This window comes from Periplaneta americana, chromosome 1, assembly GCF_040183065.1.
Source record: "Periplaneta americana isolate PAMFEO1 chromosome 1, P.americana_PAMFEO1_priV1, whole genome shotgun sequence".
Taxonomy (NCBI): Eukaryota; Metazoa; Arthropoda; class Insecta; order Blattodea; family Blattidae; genus Periplaneta; species Periplaneta americana.
In genome coordinates this window covers 91,337,133-91,361,927 of record NC_091117.1, presented here as the reverse complement: position 1 = coordinate 91,361,927, position 24,795 = coordinate 91,337,133, and the positions used below count along the sequence as shown (strand labels likewise).

At 34.7% G+C, this 24,795-nt stretch overlaps 1 protein-coding gene across 2 annotated transcripts in view; it reads right to left on the bottom strand.

Annotated features, from left to right (window-relative positions):
* Window positions 1–4,860, bottom strand: part of Rph (Rabphilin) — a 652,346-nt gene extending 647,486 nt beyond the window's left edge. For both annotated transcript variants that reach the window (XM_069824012.1, XM_069824022.1), the window contains exon 1: window positions 4,578–4,860. The gene's annotated coding sequence lies outside the window, so the exon portion shown is untranslated. The remainder of the gene's footprint in view (window positions 1–4,577) is intronic.
* Between the last annotated feature and the right edge of the window lie 19,935 nt (window positions 4,861–24,795).

Sequence of the window (24,795 nt, the reverse complement as noted above, 5' to 3'; positions counted from 1 at the left end):
ACGAGAGGTCCAAGTGCAAATTTCTGTACAGTGAGTGTTTGGGAACTTTGTCTTCACCAGCAAGAAGGATTTTTAATTCCAGTGGATGTAAAGATTATTGTCGAAGTAGGTCGTATTTCGACATAATTAAGAATTGCGTTTTTTATTCAAACGGTGAACCTTTCCGTCGTGACAGACTAAATGTGGACAATATGGGGGCGATACATCCATTCATTACTATGCAGCCTACAGCCTACAACAGACTAACAGTTTTATACTCTGTTTCCGAAATGTGTAGAGTACAGGAGACGAAACAAGTCCTTTGCGCAAGTGCTGAGTGGAGGGGGCCAGTCCAATGACCGCTCTGGGGAGAGCATTGCTTGAAGACGAACGTCTGAAATGCCACCCTACCTACCGCCTTCTTCCACACGCATCTTACCTCTTAGCGGCAGTGAGCCGATGCAGCCCGAAATATACTCCCGCACTGATAGCTCTGCCATTCGCTTGTCATTGGTCCCACCCAAATGCGTAGACTTATTTTACAGTTTCTTGAAACGGAGTTTAGGTTATTCTGTGAGAAGTATTAGGTGCCGGAAAGTAAAATAACGTGCTGAGAACTCTATATTATTCGTAGCACAAAGTTTATTGCTAACCTTGGACAGGTAACGATCGTAAATTTTACAATGTGGAATTTTATTTTTGTCCATTAAGTAAGGAAGTTTGCTGATGATGTGGTGTTGTTAGCAGAAGAGGAAATGATACTAAAGGATATACTACTGGAGCTAAATGACAGCTGAGAGCAGTATGAGATTAAGATAAATGAAAATAAGACGGAGAGCATGGTCATAGGAAGAAAAATACGGAAAATAAACTTGCGAATTCTAAATGAGGAAGCTTTTAATAGAAAAAGAGCATTTTCTGCGGAACTCTGGAAAAATAACTAAGGAAGAGACTAGTGAAGTGCTTTGTATGGAGTGTGGCATTGTATGGTCAGAAATATGGACATTACGACGAAGTGAAGAGAAGCGAATAGAAGCATTTGAAATGTGGATATGGAGAAGAATGGAATGTGTGATGTGGACAGAGACAGAGTAACAAATGAAGCTGTGTTGGAAAGAGTGGGTGAAGAAAGAATGATACTGAAACTGATCAAGAGGAAAAGGAATTGGCTGGATCACTGGCAGAGAAGAAACTGCCTACTGAAGGATGCACTAGAAAGAATGGTGAACTGGAGAAGAGTTCGGGATAGAAGAAGATATATCATAGACAACATTAAGATACTGTATATGGATCATCCGAGAGACAACGCTCAAGTATACAAACATGCCAGAGGAAGATGCAAAGGAAAATACTGGGCACCACGCTACGAGACAGAATGACAAACAAAACACTATAAAGACTGACGAACACTACTGACGCAGCAGAACGAGCCACGGCAACGAAGTGGACCTTGGGGGGATATGTGGCAAGACTACACCAGACAAGATGGACCCATCCAGTCACGATGTGGGACCCCTACGTCGGAAAGAGAGGACAGGGAATACCACGGCTCAGATGGTCTGACATGTTTACCAAAGAGGCGAGGAAACAATGGTCGAGGACAGCAAAGAGCAGAGTTTTGTGGAAAGCACTAGGGAAGGTCATTGTAAACAGATAACGTAATCAGTGTTAAGATATTGTAAATAGTAAAGTCAGTATTAGTGAAAGTGTAAGATAAGTTTTGTAAATAGTAAAGTCAGTGTTGAGAAAGTGTCAGGTAAATAGTGTAAATAGCAATCCGTGTTTGTCAAAATGCCAGTGTCAGTATAATGTGTGTAGTGCAAGAAAAAAATGAACAAAGAACAGAGTCCTGAGATTAGTTAAAGTTGAACAGGGTTATTAACCATGTCACAAAAGTAGTATACACGACAAGCTCGCCTGGATTGGCTCACCAAGCGAGTACACTTGAGCCATCCCTGTCGATGGGGTTCTAACCCCATCACAGGAGGCCTGTGCCCAACATGGGACATCATTCATTCATTCATTCATTCATTCATTCATATGGATCATATGAGGAAACGATAAGGAAGGCAAAAAATAAGAAAGATTGGAGAAAGCTGGGTTTGCAGTGAAAGACCTGCCCTTGGGCAGAACAAAATGAAGTGAGGAAGATAGGGAAGATTGGAGAATGCATCGTTTGCAGTGAAAGCTCTGCCCTTTGACAGAAAATATGAATGAAATGAATGTTGACGATTGTTTAGATTGAGACTTCCCTTTTTTCGAATACTGTCTCCTTGTGTGTTGAACTCTCCGACAATGTGCTTTCAGCTGCCAAGCATTTAACACGCGTTGTAATTTCAGAAGACCATCGTAAAAGTTACGATAGTTCATCTTCATTTGGAAACCAGTTAATAAGGTAAGATATTTCTTTATTTTACGCTAATTTTGCTGTGATCAAGCATAAGACAAATCAGAATTCATGTTTTTATAGGAACATAGGACATAGCTCAAACTTAGTACTTATCCATTTCATTACTTTTCGGTTCCAAATATGTGTACTTTTTTGTGCATATTTGCATGTTTTGACCTTTTTGGGGATAAAAACATGCATAATGCATATTTAAGCCATTTTTAGCTTAATAATGCATATAATATATATTACATTCAGTTTAAATGCATGTTTTAATGGCTTTGAGTGGACACCCCAGTTTCTCGATTTTTATGATCCTCATTTTACCTTCAGGAATCAGGATTGAAACAGGAAAAAAAAACTAAGTAACAGAAAACGGTTCATTCAAGTTTGCACCCATAACTTCTTGCGATGTAGAGGGGTCATTCTTTGCCTACTAAAAAACATATTGACTTACAAGCGCAGGAACCTCACAGAAACCAATTTAGAAATTCTGTTAGTTATTAACTGTGCAAAAAAGTGAAGTGAAGTGAAGTGAAGTGAAGTGAAGTGAAGTGAAGTGAAGTGAAGTGAAGTGAAGTGAAATAAGAAATTTGGAACAAAACTGAAAGTTCATGTTTTAATGTACTTTTCGCTTGATCGTGTATATTCCATAGTTTGATAGTACATGAATGCATGCATATTTTGGGATTTTATAGTGCATGAAATTCTAGTCTCTAGTCATCACCTTTCTTGCAACAAGAAGAAAAAGAGATGGCCCTTACAATTTTTTTACGACATCCTATACATTGTTCGTATCAATTCCTGCATTATCTATACAGGAACTATGAGTCGGAAAAATTAAAATGTGATGTCCAGAAAATTGTTTCTTTCCCAACTATGTGAAGAAATGGTAAAACAGTGGTTGCAACAACGTTGGAGAGTACCAGAGCTCCATTGTTCACTTAAAAAGAACATTCAGGAAAGCTTAAGACACCGAAAAATAAGAAGAAGAAGAAGAAGAAGAAGAAGAAGAAGAAGAAGGAGGAGGAGGAGGAGGAGGAGGAGGAGGAGGAGGCGAAGAAGTGCAGAAGTAAAGAAAATGTACCGTGTGCTCAATATGACCTGCAAAGAAGAGGTGAATTAAAACGTTGCAGAAGGACTTTATTGTGTGTTAACTGTAGCTAAGGCAAGAGATGAGTTAATATTAGTAATCTAGTATAGTCATGTAACATTATTTCAGTAGAAAATAAATATTCAGTCAACAGAATTCCCCGGATTTTTAAGATTTGAAAGAAGGAGGTGATAAAATTACGGCCTTTTGTGTACATTAAATTGACAATTTCCTGACTAGATTAAAAGAAAAATGGTGCCGCCTTCGATCTAGTTCTTCTGTAGAATTAGCCTAAATTATCTCTGGTAATTTCATATCATTATATTTTATTAAAATTCATTAGTTTCTATATAACAAACATTCAACAATAAACTACCGGTATTGAAGTTTCTCTGAAAACGGAATCTGTAGTGGAAAGTTACATAAAATATATCACTGCCAATTAATATTACGGATCATCCCTAATATATCAATTTGTTGTTCATAACGTTTTAAATGTATGTAGGAGTACCGGCATACAAAAAACAATTTGTGGTTGTATAGTTATATCACCTGTAAAGTTCGCTAAGCGCCATATTGTTTTTTTTTTTATAGAGAGCGATTTATAAATCAGAGTATTGTTCTGTTAGCCTATTGCACTTGACCGCTTAACACTTTTGAGAAGTCATGAATGGTGCAGGTCATTTTCATTGTCGTACAAAATGCAAGTATTTTTAATAAATGTAGGTAAGTTAAATAAAAAAAAAAAAAAAAGTAATAAAATTCTATAAAACATATATTTTCAAAACACCGATATTGTTTGCTATCTATAAAAATTATCAAAAACTATGTTACAACTGAAAGTAAAATCTTGAACTTCGACTTATGCGAAGGTAATTCTTTTAAGACTCTGAAATATTTAAAAGTTCCTTTGAACATTTGTTATTCTTTCGCTTGATATTAGCTGCTAAAGTTTAAGCGTATTACTGTTTTACATTTGTCAGCTTACTGCACAACAAAATTTTAATGCGAAAGTATACGAAGTATAAAATTTAGTTCATGGTATCATTATACAACTTACTTATCTAGAAATTTGTCAGGGAAAACTTGAAATAACAACCATCACTTCATACATACCTTGCAATATGTTCATATTTCAAAGCCATTGACTTCATGTGTCAGCGAAACATCGAATTTCAGTTCATGAGAAAAATTGTTGACATAGTCATTAATATTAGTTGATTTTTAGTTCTATAGGACAGATTCACAACAACAAATAAATGTCTTGCAATAACCACACACCACAAACTCACAATAACAATTTAAACAACATCGTTAACTAACGATTGTTGCCATGCTTGTAGGTAGCCATACAGCCTGTTGCATGGGTTGTGCTCGAATTTCAACTGTCTCCTATCGCTCGCTGTTGCTCGTTTCAACTGTCTTGCGCGTGCGAGATGGTACAGGGTAGCGGGAAGGGCGAGGGGAGGCTATGACGACGACGGTAACATCAATGAAACAGTCGCTCTATCTCTGTTCACGGTATATTCCGTCCTGGCAGGCAGCCTGTTGCGCTGGGCACTGGTTCGTCGGTTGGGGACCCTGGCACTCGTCAGATCCAGCAAGCGTAGCGCACAACCACAGTCGATAAAGAGTTCCGGTGTACACTACTAGCTTTCTAAAACTTGCTGATATGCATACTCAAGAATGTAAAACGTTTCGGCTGCAGAAAAACTGGTCGCGGTATTATACAACATTCTAGATGAAATTTTAAAAAAATATTTTGAATCATTTTTTGTTGGACAGGAGCACAGTAGTCAAACAGTCGACTTTTACTCTGAAATCTGAATTCATATCTAGTCGAGTCCATAGAAAAGTTAATATTAATTCCGCTCTGTTCAAGAAATAGCGTTTCCGGAAACAAAATCTAGTTCTTTTCCATGCACGGAGGTAAAATTTATCTCAAAAACGAAATTTGTGCGTGTTTCTTGCATCCTGTTTGTTCTGTGTTGCCTCAAAGCAGTGGCTTTAAGCAATGCTGATTACATGACCAAGGACTTGCATAATATATCTGGTTCATACTCCTCACCAAATTTTTTAAGGAACGTAACGTAATATATCCTTAGGTCTTCTCCATATTATCTTCTTTCTATAGCTTCCAGAATATTATTATTATTATTATTATTATTATTATTATTATTATTATTATTATTAACTAAATTTACATAGGTCAAATAGAAATGATCGGGTTGAAATTCAAATACAAACTGCAGAGCCATTTATACCTGAACCCACACTTTGTAAAGTCGAAATTCCGATAGAAAAACTGAAAAATTAAGTCTCCAGGTATCGATCAAATATCAGCAGAATTAATACTCGTACAAGAGATGGAAACGCATTATCTAGTGAAATTTATAAGCTTGTACTTACTATCAGGGAAAAGGAAATTGTACCAGAACAATGGAAGGAGTCTATAAAAAGGGGAACAAGACTAACTGTAGTAACTTTCGAGGAATATACCTTTGTTGGCGTTGTACAAAATTTTGTCCAATATTCTTTTGATTCATTCATTCATTCATTTATTTCATTCCATAGATCTTACATGAGCAATGAAGCTTTAAGATGTGGAACATGTCAACATTTTACAATATTACAATTATAATTTTTACACATTTTTATAGTTTTACAATTTAGTAATTTTCTACAATTTTTACAATTTTGTACAATTTTTTTACATTTTGGCGAGATGTAGTGAGATGAGATGAGGTCCGAGGATTCGCCAAAATATTACCCGGCATTTGCCTTTTCGGTGGGGGAAACCTCGGAAAAACCCAACCAGGTAATCAAATCAAAGGGGGTAATCAAATCAAAGGGGTTGATGCCAAGGACTCGCCATAGACCATCCGGTTCAGTCCTACGGCTGGGGAAAACCTCCGAAGAAACCAAAGTCCAAAGGGGGATCCAACCCAAGCCCGAACGCAGCTCCGGATCAGCGGCCCAGCGAGTCTGCCGACTGAGCTACATCGATGGCTCTACTAAAAGTATACAATACATAGCCAATCAGATTATTAAATTTACAAACGCAAACGATCATTCATAAGTTGAGCTATATTATAATACAAAACAATTTAATTAAATTTAAGGCATAAACAATTCAATCAGTTGTGATATACAGAAATTGATAATACATATCATGCAAACTACTTCAAATTACAAACACAAACAATATCAGTAGAGCTATATAGATTACTATTCAATTTAAAGCATATACAATTCATCGGCCAAAACTATACAAATATATACAATGCAAAGTAGCATACTTTCATTAAGCTATACAAATTTGTGCAATTAATATCAAGTAGATTAATTCAATTTATAATCATAAACAATTCATCAGTTGAGCTATACATATTACCATTCAATTTACAGTAGGTCTATATACAATTCATCAGTAGAGCTACACAGACTAGTAATCATTTTAAGAACATATACAAATCATCAGCCAAACTATACAAACATATACAATCAAATTAGTTCAATTTACAAACTTATTTTCGTTAAGCTATACAATTCATATGAAGTAGATTAATTCAATTTATAAGCTTAAACAATTCATCAGTTGACCTATACAGTATACTATTCAATTTATAGTACATACAATTCATCAGTTATGCTAAACAAAAAATACAATACATAGTAAACAGATTAAGTCAATATAAAAACATATTTTAGTTGAGCTATATAAAATTGTACATGTCATTTAAGTAGAATAATTCAATTCACAAGCATAAACAATTCATCAATTGTGTAGAAGGCATGAGTATGTAGAAATTTGGTTAATTCTTTTCTGAACCTTTTCTCGTTGTTCTTCAAATCTTTAAGATAATTAGGCAGTGCATTGAAGACTGTTATACATGAATAGCGAACTCCTCTTTTAAAACAGCTTAGACTAACAGAGGGTAGATAAAGATCTGATTTATGTCTTGTATTAAAATGATGAATGTCTTGATTAGTACTGAATTTATCTTGGTTCTTAATATACAGCATCATTAGGGAAAGAATGCATTCACAAGGTAAAGTCAAGATTTCTAAGTTTCGGAAAATATTTTTTACATGAGGTCCTTTTATGCACACCGGCCATTATTCTTATAGCTTTCTTTTGTAAAACAAAAACGTGTTTAGCTTCAGACGAGTTACCCCAGAATATTAATCCATATTTCATTACAGAGTGAAAATATGCAAAGTATGACATTTAAGTAAGTTTATATCACCAATAGTAGATAAGGATCTTAATGCATAACAGGCAGAGCTCAATTTACGAGTAATACATTCTATATGCGTTTTCCAGTTCAAGTGATTATCCAATTCTAAACCAAGAAACTTTGTGCTTATAGATTCTTTGAGATGAGTTCCATTTAATCGAATACTGTAGGAAACCTGAGCACTATTGTGTGTACTAAATTTGACTGCACTGGTTTTATCAACATTAAGTGCTAATTTATTTGCATGAAACCTTTCATTCATTAGATTCAGCACTGAATTGGAAGTGTTTATAAAGTGATCGTATTGTTTGCTTGAAATAATCACACTTGTATCATCTGCAAATAAAATTACATGAGATAAATTGTTTATGGTCAAGGCTAAATCATTAATATAAACTAGAAACAACAATGGACCTAAAATTGACCCCTGCGGAACACCATGTTTAATATTTCTAAATTCTGAATAAGTAACTATATGACTATTTGGTACATTTATTTCTACTTTTTGTTTTCTATTTGATAAGTACGATGTAAACCAACCCAACATCTCATCTTTAATACCATAAAACTTCAATTTTTTTACTAATATACTATGGTCTACACAATCAAATGCTTTAGCCAAGTCACAAAAAATCCCACCGACATGTAGTTTCGAATTTTATGAATTTAGTATTTCATCCACCAAACTAAAAGCAGCATTCTCTGTCGATTTTTGTTTTCTAAATCCAAACTGTTCTAAAACTAATATATTGTTGGACTCCAGGTAATGATATAATCTATTATACATAACTTTCTCAAACACTTTTGAAAATGTTGTTAATAATGATATGGGTCTGTAATTAGCAATAGTACATTTATCTCCCTTTTTGTATATTGGTTTTACTATTGAATATTTGAGTCTTTCTGGAAAAATACCACATTGCATTGACAAATTGCATAGATAGCTTAACGGAGGGGATAATATTTCAGAACAAGCTTTCAGAACTTTACTTGGAATTTCATCATATCCAGAGGAATATTTTGTTTTTAGTTGTTTTATCACATGCATGATATCTGCTGCGGTAGTGGGAATAAATTTGAGACCTAAAAACTCAGTGTTAAATGCATCAGTTAGGTAACCAAGTGCAGCATCTTCTGCACAATCTTGAATGTTTAAGTTCTGAATAATATTTATATAGAAGTCGTTAAAATGATTTGCAATTGATTTTGGGTTATCTATTTTACTATCATTGATTTTAATGCAAGTAATATTTTCACTCTTTGAATATCGATTAGTTTCATTTTTAATAATATCCCAAATAGTTTTAATCTTATTATCTGAATTTTGTATTTTTTCATTCAGATACGTTTTCTTTGCATCTTTTATAACTTTTGTCAAAATTTTACAGTAATTCTTGTAGTAATTAAGAACATGAGGATCATCACTATTCCTACTCATTAAATATAGATTCCTTTTTCTAGCACATGATATTTTAATTCCCTGAGTTATCCACATGTTTTTACTTTTACATTTTTTCACCACCTTGACTGGAAAACATTCATTGAAATAATTCGTAAATGTAGTGAAAAATGCATTAAATTTAGTATTAATATCAATGGTATCGGTACTATATACATTTTCCCAAGATTCATTTTGTAGACATGTATTTAAATGATGAAGAGATTCAGCATTTATAATCCTTTTTTTATTTTTAGATTAACACTTTGGAATTTTTCACTCATATTGAAAACACTTAGAATTTGTGCATCGTGATCAGACAGGCCATTGACTAATGGTACTGTTGAATAGGAATTCAATCTACTTTTATCTATAAATATATTATCAATGGCAGTACTACTTCCAGCTTGTGTTCTGGTTGGAAAACTTACTGTGTGACTAAGATTATAAGTTTCAAGAAGTGAGTTTAATTTTCTTTTACGTGAGCTTTCTGATAGATAATCTATGTTTATGTCACCACAGATTACAAATTCGGTATGTGGTTTATAAAGTCTTTTCAATAATGAATCTAAGTTAGTTGAAAATTTCTTATAATCTCCCATTAGCGCCCTATAAACACATAAGATAATTAAATTTGATATCTCATAACCAATTTGTATTCCACAGATTTCAATATCTTGTTCAAGGCAAAAATCAGATATATCAATTTTACTAAATAATAGATCCTCTCTGATAAAAATACAGGCACCCCCTTTTTGGAAGACATGTCTACAGAAATGAGAACCTAATACATATCCATGTAAAGACAGTTGTAGTATTTCCTGTTGCTTCTTATGATGTTCAGTTATACACAATATCTGAGGTTTATGCTTTAGAGTTGCTAAAGAAGTGATCAGTTCATCAGTTTTTTGTTTTAATCCCCTAATATTTTGATGAAAAATAGTGAAGTTACTGTGTTCATTACTAGAAACATCAGAGCATTTACAATTTAGTTGAACTTGTTTCAAACACCTTACTGGTGGGAGGTTTAACCTAAAAAAGGAGAAGCCCTAGCATTAACTAACACAGGAATATTACAACTCTGCTTTTTAACATGGCTGCCTCTGATGCTATTAGCAAAAAGAACCGAAAGGTGCTCCTTGCCTCTACCATTCAGATGCAGGCCATGTGACGTATATTCATACCTTCTTATAGGGCTTACATCTATCAAACCAATATGTGATGCCCCAGGTCTCATCAGAGCTCGCTCAAGCCGCATTTCACACTCCGCACCCTCCTGTGAAGATACGGCTTGTCGTACCTGCTGAAAAGACTGAGAAATCCCACATTGGTATGGCTGCTCATCTCAATTATGTTGTTGACATCTTTCTCAATAGAATAGTTACAATCGTTATTAATACTATTACCTGGCCCACCCACTATAACTACATGATCCCTCTTAGAAAAATCTGAACTCAATTTCATCATATCCTCAACAACATTCTTGAGAGGAGCATTAGGCTTACATACACTAGATACTTCAAACTCATCGCCCAGTTTCGACTTCAAAAGTGAGGAAATACCTCTTGTATGGCTGCTTCCTAAAATCAATACTTTACTCCTACAATCATTAACCTTATCTGTTTTCTGACTTACCTTTACTAGTGTCGATACTGGGTCTGAGTTCTCCTGATCAACATTCATTGCTTGAAGAGCACTGAATTTGTTGGTCAGTTTGATTGATGCAGCATCATCCGCAGAGAAACGTCTACTCCTAGATTTGGAATTCTTCGGTTTCATCCAAGTGTGAGATCTCCCTTTATTCGAAACACTAATGCTATCCTTCAAAGCTCTCAATTTATTAATTTCACACTTTCCCTCATCTAATTCCAATTCTAGGGCTCTGATTCTCTCCAGTTGATCGCGCATCTTTCTATCATATATACAATCACTACATTCCCAACTACCTTTGTCAACAAACTTATCAGGATCTATATCTATACATTTCCAATGAAAACAGAAATTACAATTATTACATACCAATCCTTTCACTACAATCCTTCTACAACCACGACAGTTTCCAGACAGAGCAGCCATAGCACACATTATGTATATACTGTACCTTATTTACAAATTCAATTTCACTCACTTTTCAATTTAATGTACTTACGTATATTAGTTTTAGATTAACTCCACATCTAGATGAAATTATTGGAGATCATCAGTGTTATTTTAGGCGTAATAGATCGAGCATTGACCAGATTTTTTTTTTTTTTTGTATTCGACAGATATATGGAGAAATATGGGAGTATAAAGGTACAGTCCATCAGTTATTCATAGATGTCAAAGACATATTTCAATTAAATTAGCAATAGCCATTAAGGCTAAGAAACTACAGTGACTGTGTTTTTCTTTAAGCCCACTAATTTGAATATTTCTTGTTAGATGACTAGCGTTTTATTTTTATTGGATTCTATACCACGGTAAGTATGCCAGCTTTTCATATGCATAAATGTGCATATTTCGGAATTTTTAGTGTCTATATAAGTGCATATTTCGGCAGTTTTTAGTGCATATTTGTATTCATATTTTAGGTTTTTGGTGCATATATTTCTCAACAATAATAACTTATTTACCGGCATACTGCTTCTCTGAATAAATATATCAATACGTATACCAGAGCAGCTAAGAGTACGAATACCGGAGCCATTGCCTGTTTGAGGAGAGATGGCGGGAGTACTTGTGGCAACAAATATTACTGCCTCCCCTCCAAGCGGGAGTGACACTGCTTAAGGATTTCGAAGAGAGAAGAGGCAAACAGGAGTAACGCCAAAATGTACACGTCTGATTTAAACCTAAGAATCACGATTTATAAAGATGACTATGAACTTTTTCAATATGTCAAATGGATAATGGAATGCAATTTCATGATGTTACGCAATCTAATTAATGATAAGTATCATAATAAGCAGGTTAATCGAAACGATGTACCAATGATTATATTAAAGTCCATGGAATTATGTTGCAAAAAATGTGATATGTATTCCAAAATTGTAATAATTACTTGAAAATATTCATCGCAATGGCGACAAAAGAAATCATTTCATACTGCGTTTGTCTTCTCCACAATTCACATTCAATATCACCGCTGCAGGGACACTGCTGTACAGCATTATATTCTAAATATTCTAACTGTGGATTACTCACGGAGCGAGTAACCATGAAAATCCATGAAGTTTGTGCCGACGCCTGATTCTGTGGGTACTATGTAATGACCAGGCTTCGAAACTTTGGACCCGATACAATAAGTTTACTGTGCATACACTATAGGTTGTTGACTCACTGCAGGTAGCTAGAGATGTGTTGTGGTAACAACGTTGCTATTTAGAATAGAGTACGGTGGTATGGGGAAACAAACACATATGTACATTCTGAAAGTAAATATACATTACACAATGATAATGTCAAAAGAATGTGAAAAGCATTTATTCTCCTGTCTTTTATAAGCATCTGTGTTTATTATACACAGTGTTAATGGTGGAAATAAGCATATAGCAATTTTAATTTTTTCATTTATCCTATTGGTTGTCTTTAGGAAGTGCAGTTACAATACCGAATTGCAATGTACAGTTTCCCTGAAAAGGAATGAGACGATTGAATATTCCTAAGTCTCAGATGTAAAACACTGCGCATGATCAGAGACCAGAGCACTGATACACAAGATAACGAATACTGAGTTACTTAGATTCAAGCTATTTGGTTTGTTACTAGCATCGTTCCGGAATTCACTTCAAAAACTGCAAAAAATATGATAATATTACGTAAATAAGAGATAAATATATACGTAAATCGTGTAGTTAAATCGACAATGAACCTTCATGACTAGATCGACACTCTGCACAGAAAGTAAAGCTTTCGTGTCGTTGCAATAGCTCAGACGCTAAGATCTCTGCGTGTTGTGTAGAAGAGAGCGAGTTCGATTCTTAGTCCATATCAACGACTTTTATTTTTCTAAATAACGTTGAAATAGAGTTTTACAAAAACCTCAGAATAAGTGTTAATGATCACAGAAATTACAAAATTACAAGTTATAATATTATAAACGTTAATCTAATGAATGCATTTATACACACACACATACAATGTAAATGCATATATATATATATATATATATATATATATATATTAAAAACTAACAATTAAAATGAAATTAAAAATATATTCCTAAGCCACACAGACAAACGATTACAAAGGTTTAGAGTCCTTAGGCCATGTCATTTGTTGAGTAGGTAATTATTACAATATTTTATTAGTAGCTTTCCCATATGTGTAATAAATGCACTCGCACAAAACAATTTTTGTTAAAAGTGTGGCTTTGGATTATTTCATTCTCACCCCTTCAGTTGATTTTAACTATTTTATCTACGTGTTTAATTTAATGTGCATTCAATTTCATTCATGTTATGATTGAATGTATAAGCACTGTTGCAGTTATTGATTAATTACATATATTAATACTAACTATTAAATGCATGTGTTAAGTAACTAATTGCAATACCTTTTGCAAAATCTTGAATGTTTAAGTTGTCAATAATATTTCTGTACTATATACTATAAGACGTTAAAAGAATTTGCAATAGATTTGCGATCCTCTACTTTATAATCACCCATTTTAATGAAAAAATATTTCCTTTCTTCGGATATTTACAAGTTTAACTTTAATAATATTTCGAATAGCTTTAATTGCATTATCTGGATTTTGTGCTTTTCGATTCCAATGTGTTCTATTTCCCTCTTTCATAAATTTTGATAAATTACACTGTAGTATTTAAGAATATGAGGATAGTTACATTGCAGCTCATTACATATAGATTCTTCTTTTTAATACATGAGATATTTAAGTCCCTGCATTATCTACATGATTTTACTTTTGAATTTTTTCACAACATTGAGTGGAGAACATCCACTGAAGTGATTCTGAAATGAAGTGAAAAATACAACACATTTACTCTTAATATCAGTAGTACCAGTATCATATACGTTTTTCCAAGATTCATTTTGTAGACATAAATGTAGATAATCACTAGATACAGCATTTACGACCCTTTTTTAGTTTTTTAAATTAATATTTTGAAATTGTTCAGTAACATTGGAAACATGATTTGTTTATCATGTTCATACAAGCCATTGATTATAGGTGCTGCCGAATAGGAGTTCAGTCTAATTCAGTGTACAAAACTTTTATCAATGGCTGTGCTACTTCAGCTTGTATGCTGGTGGGGAAATGAGTCTACGACTAAGATTTCCAGTTTCAAGGAGTGAATTTCATTTACTTTTGCGGAAAAGTTCCGAGAGATAATCTATGTCTATGTCACTACAGATCACAAATTCCATATGAGATTTCCAAAATCTTTTCTTTACAAATTCAATGTTGGCTATAAATATTAATAAATATTAAGAAATATGAATGATTGTAGTTAGAAGTTTGATTTACATTATAAAAAGCAAGAAGTTACATTCCTCGGGAAGATTCGAACTTTTCGATGTTTGGTTTTGTCGTCCAACACATAAGCACGGACCTATTCAATGCTTATGTTAATAACCTGCAATTTAGCTGTAGCAATGTGGTGTCATAACTTGGGGTTTGTTTACTTAATGTAATTAGCAGGGAACGGATTTATATGGACTAAAAATATATGAAATATGTAAATATATATGTAGTTATTTTTACCAAAATATGGAATTAAATATGGATTTTTACCAAAATATGGAATTAAATATGGACTTAAAATTATAAAAAAATGACTATGTACGTTAAATATTGGTACATTTTAATCAAACTAAACAAAAAATATAATGGACGTACCTTATCTTCCAATGTAGTTTCAACAAAACACAATTTTTATTGTCTGTTACCATAACAATAGGTTACAAACATTTCTTTCAAGTGCTGAAAAGTGAATCTTCTTCTATTGTCTCTGAGGATAGATTTATACTGACTAAAAGAGCGTTCGACGTCACAAGAAGTAACTGGTACATAATTCAATTTCACAATGTCTGCTGGGGATAAGTCCAAGTTAATCTTCACTGTTGATTCACCACTCATCACAGCAACAACCTTTTGTAGTTCTTCATATCCAGGGTTTTTTGAAAGTACAGTGTCCACCTTAGCTCTTACTGCATCTGCAACTTTACCTCTACCACGATTCAGTTGTTCCACAGTACTATTTATAATTTCAAAACTTTCAGATAGTGAAAGGTGCCTATTTTGGAGACTTTTGAGCGTTTTTATGATGCATGAAAATGTATGCTGAATGTGAGCTAAGTCATTCTTCACACTTATGTCACAGGTAACTGTTTTCGCAGTATCAATTGAGACTGCATCTTCAGAGTCCAATGCAAGGAGAACATTGTTAATAGAGTCTATATGTTCGGCATAATATTCAACTGCTTCTAGCCATGTACCCCATCTAGTTAAAATTGGCTTTGGTGGCAATGGAATTTCAGGGTACATTTCTTTCAACACGTTAACTCTACTGGGAGCTTTGAGAAATACTTTTTTCACTGATGAAATCAACAAATCTACTTTAGGGAAATTGTCTCTGACCACTTCTGCCACACGATGAAATGCATGCGCCACACAAGTAAAATGAGTCAATTTAGGATATACAACAGATAATGCTTGTCCAGCTTTGACCATATAAGGGGCAGCATCGCTAATAAAGAATAACACATTATCGTACATAATACCCTTTGGCCACAGGATACCCATAGCTTCGTTGAACAGTTTAACTATAGTTTTGTTATTGCACTTTTCTAGAACATCACAATGTAAAAGAATTCGTTCAGAATATTGTTCACTTAACAAACCGATAACTACATTACCAACAAGTCTACCTTCTTTGTCGGGAGTCTCATCAATGGAAACCCAAATTGAACTATCTTTAATTTCATCTCTTATCTTCTGTATTGTCTCATCGTAGATGGATGGAGCATACGTCTTCCTAAGTGTTGACTCATCCGGGATTGTATGTTGAGTATATTTTTCAAGGAATTCCCTGAAGACCTTATTCTTTAGTTTGTAGAGAGGAATATCAGCAGAGATGAGAGAACGGCACAGGTCGATGTTAAACTCAGATCTTACATTCGATGTTGTTGGTTGTGTTAAAAACAATTGTCTCTGCTTGGAATTTAGTTGTTTGTTGGCCTGATGTTTACTAGTTGTAATGTGTTGTTGCACCAGGAACTTTTGTGTAGATGATACTGCACACTGACACAAATTACAAAATAATATTTTATTGTCAGTTGATAAACCATCTTCTTTAAATTCTGAAATGTAACTTGTTAGTTTTGATTTTAAATTGACTGAATGACGTACTTTTGGCATATTTACCGTCTTTATAGTATGATTTACAAAACTGAACCTATGTGTACTCTGACTGGCATTTAACTGTTGAGCTGCACAACTGAAGTCTGTTAAAAATTTTAAATTAAATTAATACAGTTTTGTAACTTACTTTCCCATTGTTGATAGGACTGCTAATTTTCAAATAACTCTGATGTTAAAGGGATTACTGAACATGTGTTTAAATCTCTATTGTTGAAATGTATTTTTAAAAGTTAATGGAATTTTGTTTTGTTTTATTGTTAAACCTAATATAATATGGACTGTTTTATATGAAATATGGAAAATATATGGAAATTAACGAAAATATGTACTAAACTCTAAAATATGGAAAAATATGGAAAATAAAAGTAGGATTTTTCAACCCTACACATTGTGAAACATAAAGATAATGCAAAATATAAATTATATTAGCTTTATAAGTAAATATGTATTTACATATAAATCCTTTCCCTGGTAATTAGATTTAATTTGATTAGTTTCGCAACAATTGGACTTCCTGTTATATCCTGTTATTTAAATATTTAAGTTAGAGTTGATTTATTAACTCATACTGTGCAAGATGACCCTTATTTCAATAATTCTATATCACGTTAAATAGTCATTGTCTACACTAAAGTATTATCATCATCCCTCATTTCTCATCTTAATGGCGAACCGACATGACATGAGCAAAGCTCGGATCTTGGGGACTTGTGTGTCGTGTGCTTGAGTAAGGTTACAGGCATAACGTACACAAAGCTCACGCTGCAAGTGCTCAGGGACAGTCGTTTATACTAAGAAAGTGGTCACATCGAATGGCAAGAAGACGAACGAATAAACTGTGTCACGTCGAAGCCAATGACATTAAGAGAATTACAGGTAAACGGTCTGTTTGAGGAATTAGAAAATACGTGTTATTCGAATGGGTGTTATGGAAGTTTGAAAATGCATTTCTTAAATTTTAGGTACAGAATTTCGTGGAGGAATTCTGAGGAGATACATTATTTTCTTCTAATGCAGAGTTTATATCTTGTAAGTTGTACCACACATAAACTAGAGCTGGAAACGGGCATTCATTGAAAGACATTGCAGTCCTTTAAATTGATGGAGAATTTGTCCATAGCCATGGATCAAGTCGTAGAGGGACCTTCCCTAGTAGTGATACACTAATTGAAAACTATTTGCGAGAAAAATTTAGGATATACTTATCTTTCTCAGATACGAGATCTGCTGAAAATCGAACAGGAAACAGTGACAGTGAAATATTCAGTATTTTATTTAGGCCCAAGACTTTATAATAAAATTTCAAACCATTTTCCAAATTTGAAATTTTTTAAAATTGAAACTTTTAAAAAAGAATTTTGTAAAATTATCCATAATATATAATAGTAACAAATGTACTTTTTTTACCTTTTATTTCTATCGACTATATTCATGTTTTTATTGAATATCACTGGCTTCTGTCGGATTGTCAATTTATATTAAATGTGTATTTTTCTCTCGTTTTCCCTTTCTTTTTTATTCTTGCTCTTGTGTTGTACTTATTGGTTTGAATTAAGTTAATTACTGTATTTAGTAAACTGTCCTTGTAAGTTTTATGTTATATTATTCACTAAGACCACACCGTACACGAGCCTGACTCTTACGGTAGTGGCTAGAAACATTTTTATTTTATAAATGCAATTTGTACTCACTAGGTAGCTAGTTAAAATAAATAAAATAAAAAAATTAAAGTTTGCTCCCGTCACTTCATGTGACGTGGAAATAAGTTTCCTTCGTTTCAAATCATGTTTAACTAACAGACGAAGAATTTATGGGTTCGAAAATCTTCGAATGCATGTAGTCATACACTGTAATGAAATGTACAGAGCAGAACTGTAAATTTGATGTATTTTGCATGTTTATTTATATATATGCTATAAAATTAGATGTTTCAACCTATCATAATATTATCATTATGTTGTTCCAGCCAGGAACCACTTTTATAGCAGACCTGACAGTACCTCCGTGCTGGAAGCGGGAGTTTGTTGACATTGAAGTCCGGTCGCTTAGCCACGTTCAAAGACACAAGTCCCCAACTTCCGAGCTTTGAACATGAGACAGCGAGTTATAGCTCTAGTTGAGGCTGGATATGGGGCTAGATCTGCTGGCCGTTTGGTCGGTGTTTCTGGAAGTACAGCCGAGAGGTGGGTTCATCGTTACCAAAATTCAGGAGAGGTCGAAAATCGCCCTATTCCTGGGCGTCCCCGGGTTTCTTCATTGGAAGAGGATGCTCTCTTATTCGAGGAAGTTCGACAGGACCCCTTTCGGACTGCTAACGAAATAAGAGCAGCATCTAACTTTCCCGGTTCTTCACAGACTGTGATCAGCAGGTTGAGGAACCGCGGTATTAGGAGCCGGAGGGCTGTGCAAATGGAAATATTGGGGGAAGCACAAGCTGTCGACCGTCTTGCCTTCGTTACCAATCGAGTGGATTTCGATTCGAGAAATGTAATTTTCTCCGACGAAACGACCATCTCGAGTGATTACGAAAGTCCTGTCCGTGTCTATCGTGAGGATGGTCTCCCACATGATCAGCGCTATATGCACCGACGTGAAAGATCGGGGCGCTTTAGCATATTGTCACAGTCTAGTATATACAGTCGCGAAGCTCAATACGTAGTAAATATGCAAACATTGGATTGTTGCTCACTACTAGGATCGCTAATATCGCCTCATTACAGACAATGCAAAATAGTACCGTCACAGTCTAGTGTTTCTAGCACCCTCAAAACTCAAGCTTCGTGACTGTATATAGTAGACTGTGATATCGTGTAGGGGTGGATGTCTTACGATGGACCTGGCGTTATAGAACGCATCGATGGCCGGTTTAATACGGGAACTTAGAGCACATTCTGGAAAATATATTCCTTCCCTCCGCCCCTAGAACGTTTTCCCGAAGGAACAATGCTGTTCCAACAGGATAACCATCCCGTGTACTGTGCCGCAAGTATTCAAAGATGGTTTCAAAGTAGACCCGAGATCGAAATCATTAATTGGCCTCCGAAGTCACCTGATTTGAATGTCATCAAACATTTATGGGCAGAATTGAAAAAGAGAAGGATAGCCACCTATGCCCACCGACGCCCTCGAAATCGATACGAATTGTGGGATCAAGTTGTTGAAACCTGAGAAGATTTCGCCGGGGATTAGAATTTATTCCACAATCTCGTGATATCCATGCCGGACCGACTTAGGCTGTAATAGAAGCTGATGGCATGTGGACAATATTTTAAGTTGACAGGTCTCTTTTTGTTTCTTGTGATTTTTGTTTGAGGAAAAATACTCTTAACTTTCAAGTAAGATTAATTTTTTTAACGAGGTTCAGCCCACTTGTAAGACCCAGAAATTGGGCATAAATTATTCATATTTTTCGACAAATTAGATAGACTAGGAATTCTGAAGAAATTAATTACACCTCAATAAAAAAAAGTTTCACCTGGGATCGAACACGAGACGTTTCGGTTAAGCAGTGGAAGCGACACGCTACTATATGAGCTACCGAGACAACACAGTGGCAACAGCAGTCTAGAATGTAGATCCTATAGCAGGCATTTGCCATTCGGTACAGAGGCAATGATAGCTTGTGACCCTAGCTATGTTGTGAAATCGTGGCCTTAAATGGCTGTCTTCTTCGTGATTCTTATTTTGGTCCTTGTCCTTGTTGTTGTCCTCGTAACAATTCTTGCTGTATTTCTCATATTATGTATCGTTACGTCGATATCGAGTGAACCGCGCTGTAGAACTTTAACTTCCGACGACCAAGAGTCGTCTCATTCCTTTTAAGGGTAACTGTACCTACTACAAGATACGTATATTCTCAGTGTCTCAAACGTAAATCTTTTTCGGTTATCTGCCAAAGTTTGTACTGTAGAAAGCTGCGCTCTACGTCGCATGACGTGATAGGAGCAAAACGAAAAAAACCTAACATTGCAGTCTCTAAGAGACAGTCCTTTATTCTCGGGTGACTCTGTGTCCACTAATTTGCTGTTTATGTTACACAATGTTCCATATCCGTTATTTTTACATAAAATTGATTTCTACTTCAGTTTTACACGTTCAGTAACCGGTGTACTTGATGTTTCATTAATTCTCTGCATCATTTTCTAAATTAATTTGAGGGCTTCCGGCATCTCTTGCTCTGACTTTTCTAACCGTGTAATAGTTTCAGACACAGTTTCTATGAAAACCAAATTATTCGTCAGAACCTTCAAATCCAGAGCGTTTTCCTATGCATATTTGTTGGCATTCATTCTACAGTACCCCCACCCACTGTACGCTTTACCACTATACTCAGTACGCCGTTATGCGGATTTCCCACTGAACTGCTCTATCGGATCCGAAGTCTCGAAGCCTGGAAATGACGGATGATATATTGAAGTCTGTTAAACCATTTAGTACACATGAGATGAAATGAGTTGATAAAAATAAGCGCTGGAGTAAAAATGTCGAAGGAAACCAAAGTAGGGATTATACAGTTTGTGAGTGAAGCTTCCTTCACATACTCTTTGACTGCAAAAATATCCTACGGTATCTGGAATGAAACCTTGACTCCAAGCAGCTGATTTTAACAATGACAGGTCTACCGCTCTGGAGTAACGGTAAGCATGCCTGACCGTTAAACAAGCGGGAACGTGTTCAAATCTTGATTGGGACAAGATTGACGTTTTCCGGGGTTTTCCCTCAACCCATTAAGAGCAAATGCTGCGTAACTTTCGGTAGTGGACCCTGGACTCATTTCGCCGTCATTATCACCATCTCATTCAGATGCTAGATAACCATAGCGGTTGATAAAACGTCGTAAAGTAACCAATTAATAGGGCTTATACAGTAAGAATCGTGGAAAAAAAATTACATTTTTTATTGTCTCAATCAATTGAGTATATTTCTCTGTGTATATTTCCAAATTTTCAGATATATGTTGACAGGGACGGTGTAACATATGCAGCAGGTGCTTTTTAGTGCAGGATGTAAGTACAAGCATGTCCCAACTTTAGACACATTTTCCCGATAATTATACTTTTCGATACAAAAACCCTGCTATCTCAAGAACCGTTTGTCTGATTTCATTCAAATTTTGTACACTTGTCCTTTGTAATAAGCTCTAGAGGTTGGACCACAATGGTTAAATTTGAATAAAAAATTATCAATCTTCTAGTAAAAATACATTGAAAAAGAAAAAAAAAAATATTGCAAATTTAAAAATCTATACAATATTTAGTATGAAGTCAGCTGTGATACTCATTGACTCACTGAGGATCAATCTTTAGATTATGATCTCAGATTTAACGAAAAAATAGTAAATGTTAATAGTTTATGTTAAATCATGTTTTTGTAAGACAACTTTTTTTCTTAAAAAATTCAAACTTCCATACATACGAATGGTTACTAGAGGTACTATATATCAAACTGAAGCTAAAATCATGTAGAATAACTGTGCAAAATGTGAAGAAAATACATGAAGTGGTAGTCAAGTTATTTAATATTTTGTAAAAAGTACAACCGCTACTGTATGAAACCCCTTAAAAAAATGACAGGAATTTTTTTCAAAACTAATCGCACTAAGTAGCTGACAAAATTTTTAAACACCCTGTGCTGGTCCCGCATTCTACCGCGTAACCTGCTAACACGGACCATCATTATTTTTACGCGTCTTTCTTTTCCTCACGCAGCAACATAGAGACAGAATTGTTAATGTAAATACCTTCACCACAACATAACTTAAAAAGTAGACCTGCACGTTATCTCTGTACCGCATCTTTATATTCTTGTATCTTTGCATATACTGTATGTGATGAACCTTAGGTCAAAATAATTATTAGTATAGGTATTGAACGGAGTTTACTGTATTAGAAAATAAAAATTAATGTTTCACTTTTATATGTACTATATTGCGAAATACACAAACGAGCGGACTCGGGACAAGTTACCTTTACGGTACCTACGTATATAGTTAAGGACAAGGTTTTTCCGGGGTCCCCTCGACCAATTAAGAGCAAATGCTGGGTAACTTTGACGCAGACCGCTTCCTTGGTCTTGAGATAGCGTGCTGAACTCCTGATCAAGGTGGCCCGGGTTCGATTCCCGGTCGTGAAGTCAGGGGGATTTAATTCGGACCTCTTCCGGGGACTGGTTGTCTGTCCATTGTCCCAATGTGTGTGGTGTCTCGCAGTGACCCCCGGGTACTCCTGACCCAGTACACGGGGGAGTCCTGCAGAGTGTGCGTGTGTTCAGTAGAGTTGTGGGTTTAGGCACAATAAGCCTCCGGCTGCGGTGCCGAAATTGGTAAAAAAAAAACTTTTGACGCTGAACGTTTGACTCATTTCGCTGGCATTATCACCTTCATTTCACTTAGACACTAGATAAACAGTAGTCGATAAAGCGTCGTAAAATGACTCAATTAAACATACGCAAAAACATTTCTTAAGTTATGTAATCCTTTACATGATGGAATTGTGTGGTGATAATGGAGCAAGAGTGCAAGCAGAATTGAAGGATGAAACATAATTAAGGGCAAAAATCATGATCATAACTTCCTTTTCATTACAAAGCTTGTAGTATAGCTATTTCACTAATGTTTAGCAATTGGGAAGGGGGTAGTGTTTGTAGAGGTTGCAGCCAGTGAAGCGTATCGGTACGCGACAGTTACAAGAAACCAAGCCCTGTTGCAACACTGTCATGAGTTACTGGAAGTGTTGTAGGAATTCAGTGCATTCAATATCCTTCATGTATGTATTATTATTATTTTTGTGAAATTCAAAGAAAATTTTATTACAGTAGACAAAAAATAAAGCATATGCAACCAGTTGTATGTAGTAAATAAATGTCAGTCACTAAAATCATTATTTTAATTTGATTATAATCTATAGAACGACGCAATTTTCCTATTTTGTTTTAAAAATAGACATACATATAAAATATTCCTATTAAAAACATTTACCTACCTTTATCAATGTGAGCTTGCTTTTGTACAAGAAGAACCATTTTCTTTCTACTATAGAACATTAAAACAACACTCGTTAATGTTATTATTTCATATTCTAGAGTGTAACAATAGCGTAAATATAAATTTTACAAGCTTCCTCATTAATACAATGTTGGCACCTGTTAGTTTAAGTACAGAGGCATAAAAATCTTAAGTGACCAACATAATATTTCTCCAGTACATCATATAGTGATGATACTAAGGGCATATGTCGACATAAACCGTTAATACTGACAAACGGTAGAAAATAAAACTTAAGGAAAATTAATCATTTTACTTTATTATGACTTGTATTCCACCCAGACTCAAATCTGTAATACCAAATGAGAACTGAAGTTTTTTCTTTTTAATAGCTAATCAGAAACTAAAAGTTGTGAAAAAAAAAAGAAGTGACTTAAGCCCCATTGATTATGCACCGAAGTATTATGAAAAAAAAAAGAATTAATACAAATTTTACTTCACACAATAATAATCTTTAGATCTCCTGCGCCCCAGTGAAAAATATAGTTTTTTACTGCTTATAGTATAGACAACAAGACAAGTTTTGTACACCCTTAACGTTTCAAATTTAATTTTTTTTCTATATGCCCTAATGCATAGGTTAGGTTTAATAACGTATTATCACTATAGAAACCATTGATTAACGCCCAGCGGCGTCAATTCAGATATTAAATTTTGACTTGTCTATACCTGACAGCCACGATGGAAATGTTGAAGAATTAATAATATTCTGATACAAGATCCCTAAGATAACCGCGAGAAATTCCAATTATATCACCTGCTTATGGAATTCAATCTGCGTACCTTCTAGAATATAATGCGGCTGTACTAGTTATCATATTTCAGCACCCTCGATAAGGAATTACTCGTTTCGAAATACCTGATAGAAACTCTATGTAGAAAAATTCAAAGAATTGTGTAAACCCCGGTTAACATTATACTGTATATTGAATGGAATGTCACTTTTCAAATCCCTTTGTGATTTTGTTGAACCTAGTTTTTACAATAGAGTTCCTATTACTTAATTATATATGAAAAATCAATGTTTTTCCATGAACTGGAAATAAACTTTTAATTTAACTTGTGTATTAAAACTCTGTACGAGCACAACGCTCTAATATCATGAACCATAATGCATAACACTATCACCATCAGCATTATCAGTATCACCACTAATACCCTCGTTACCACTGGAATTCGGGTTCATATGCACTAAATATTGCATACCCACGAAAAGAATAATTGTTTCTTATATATTTTTACTG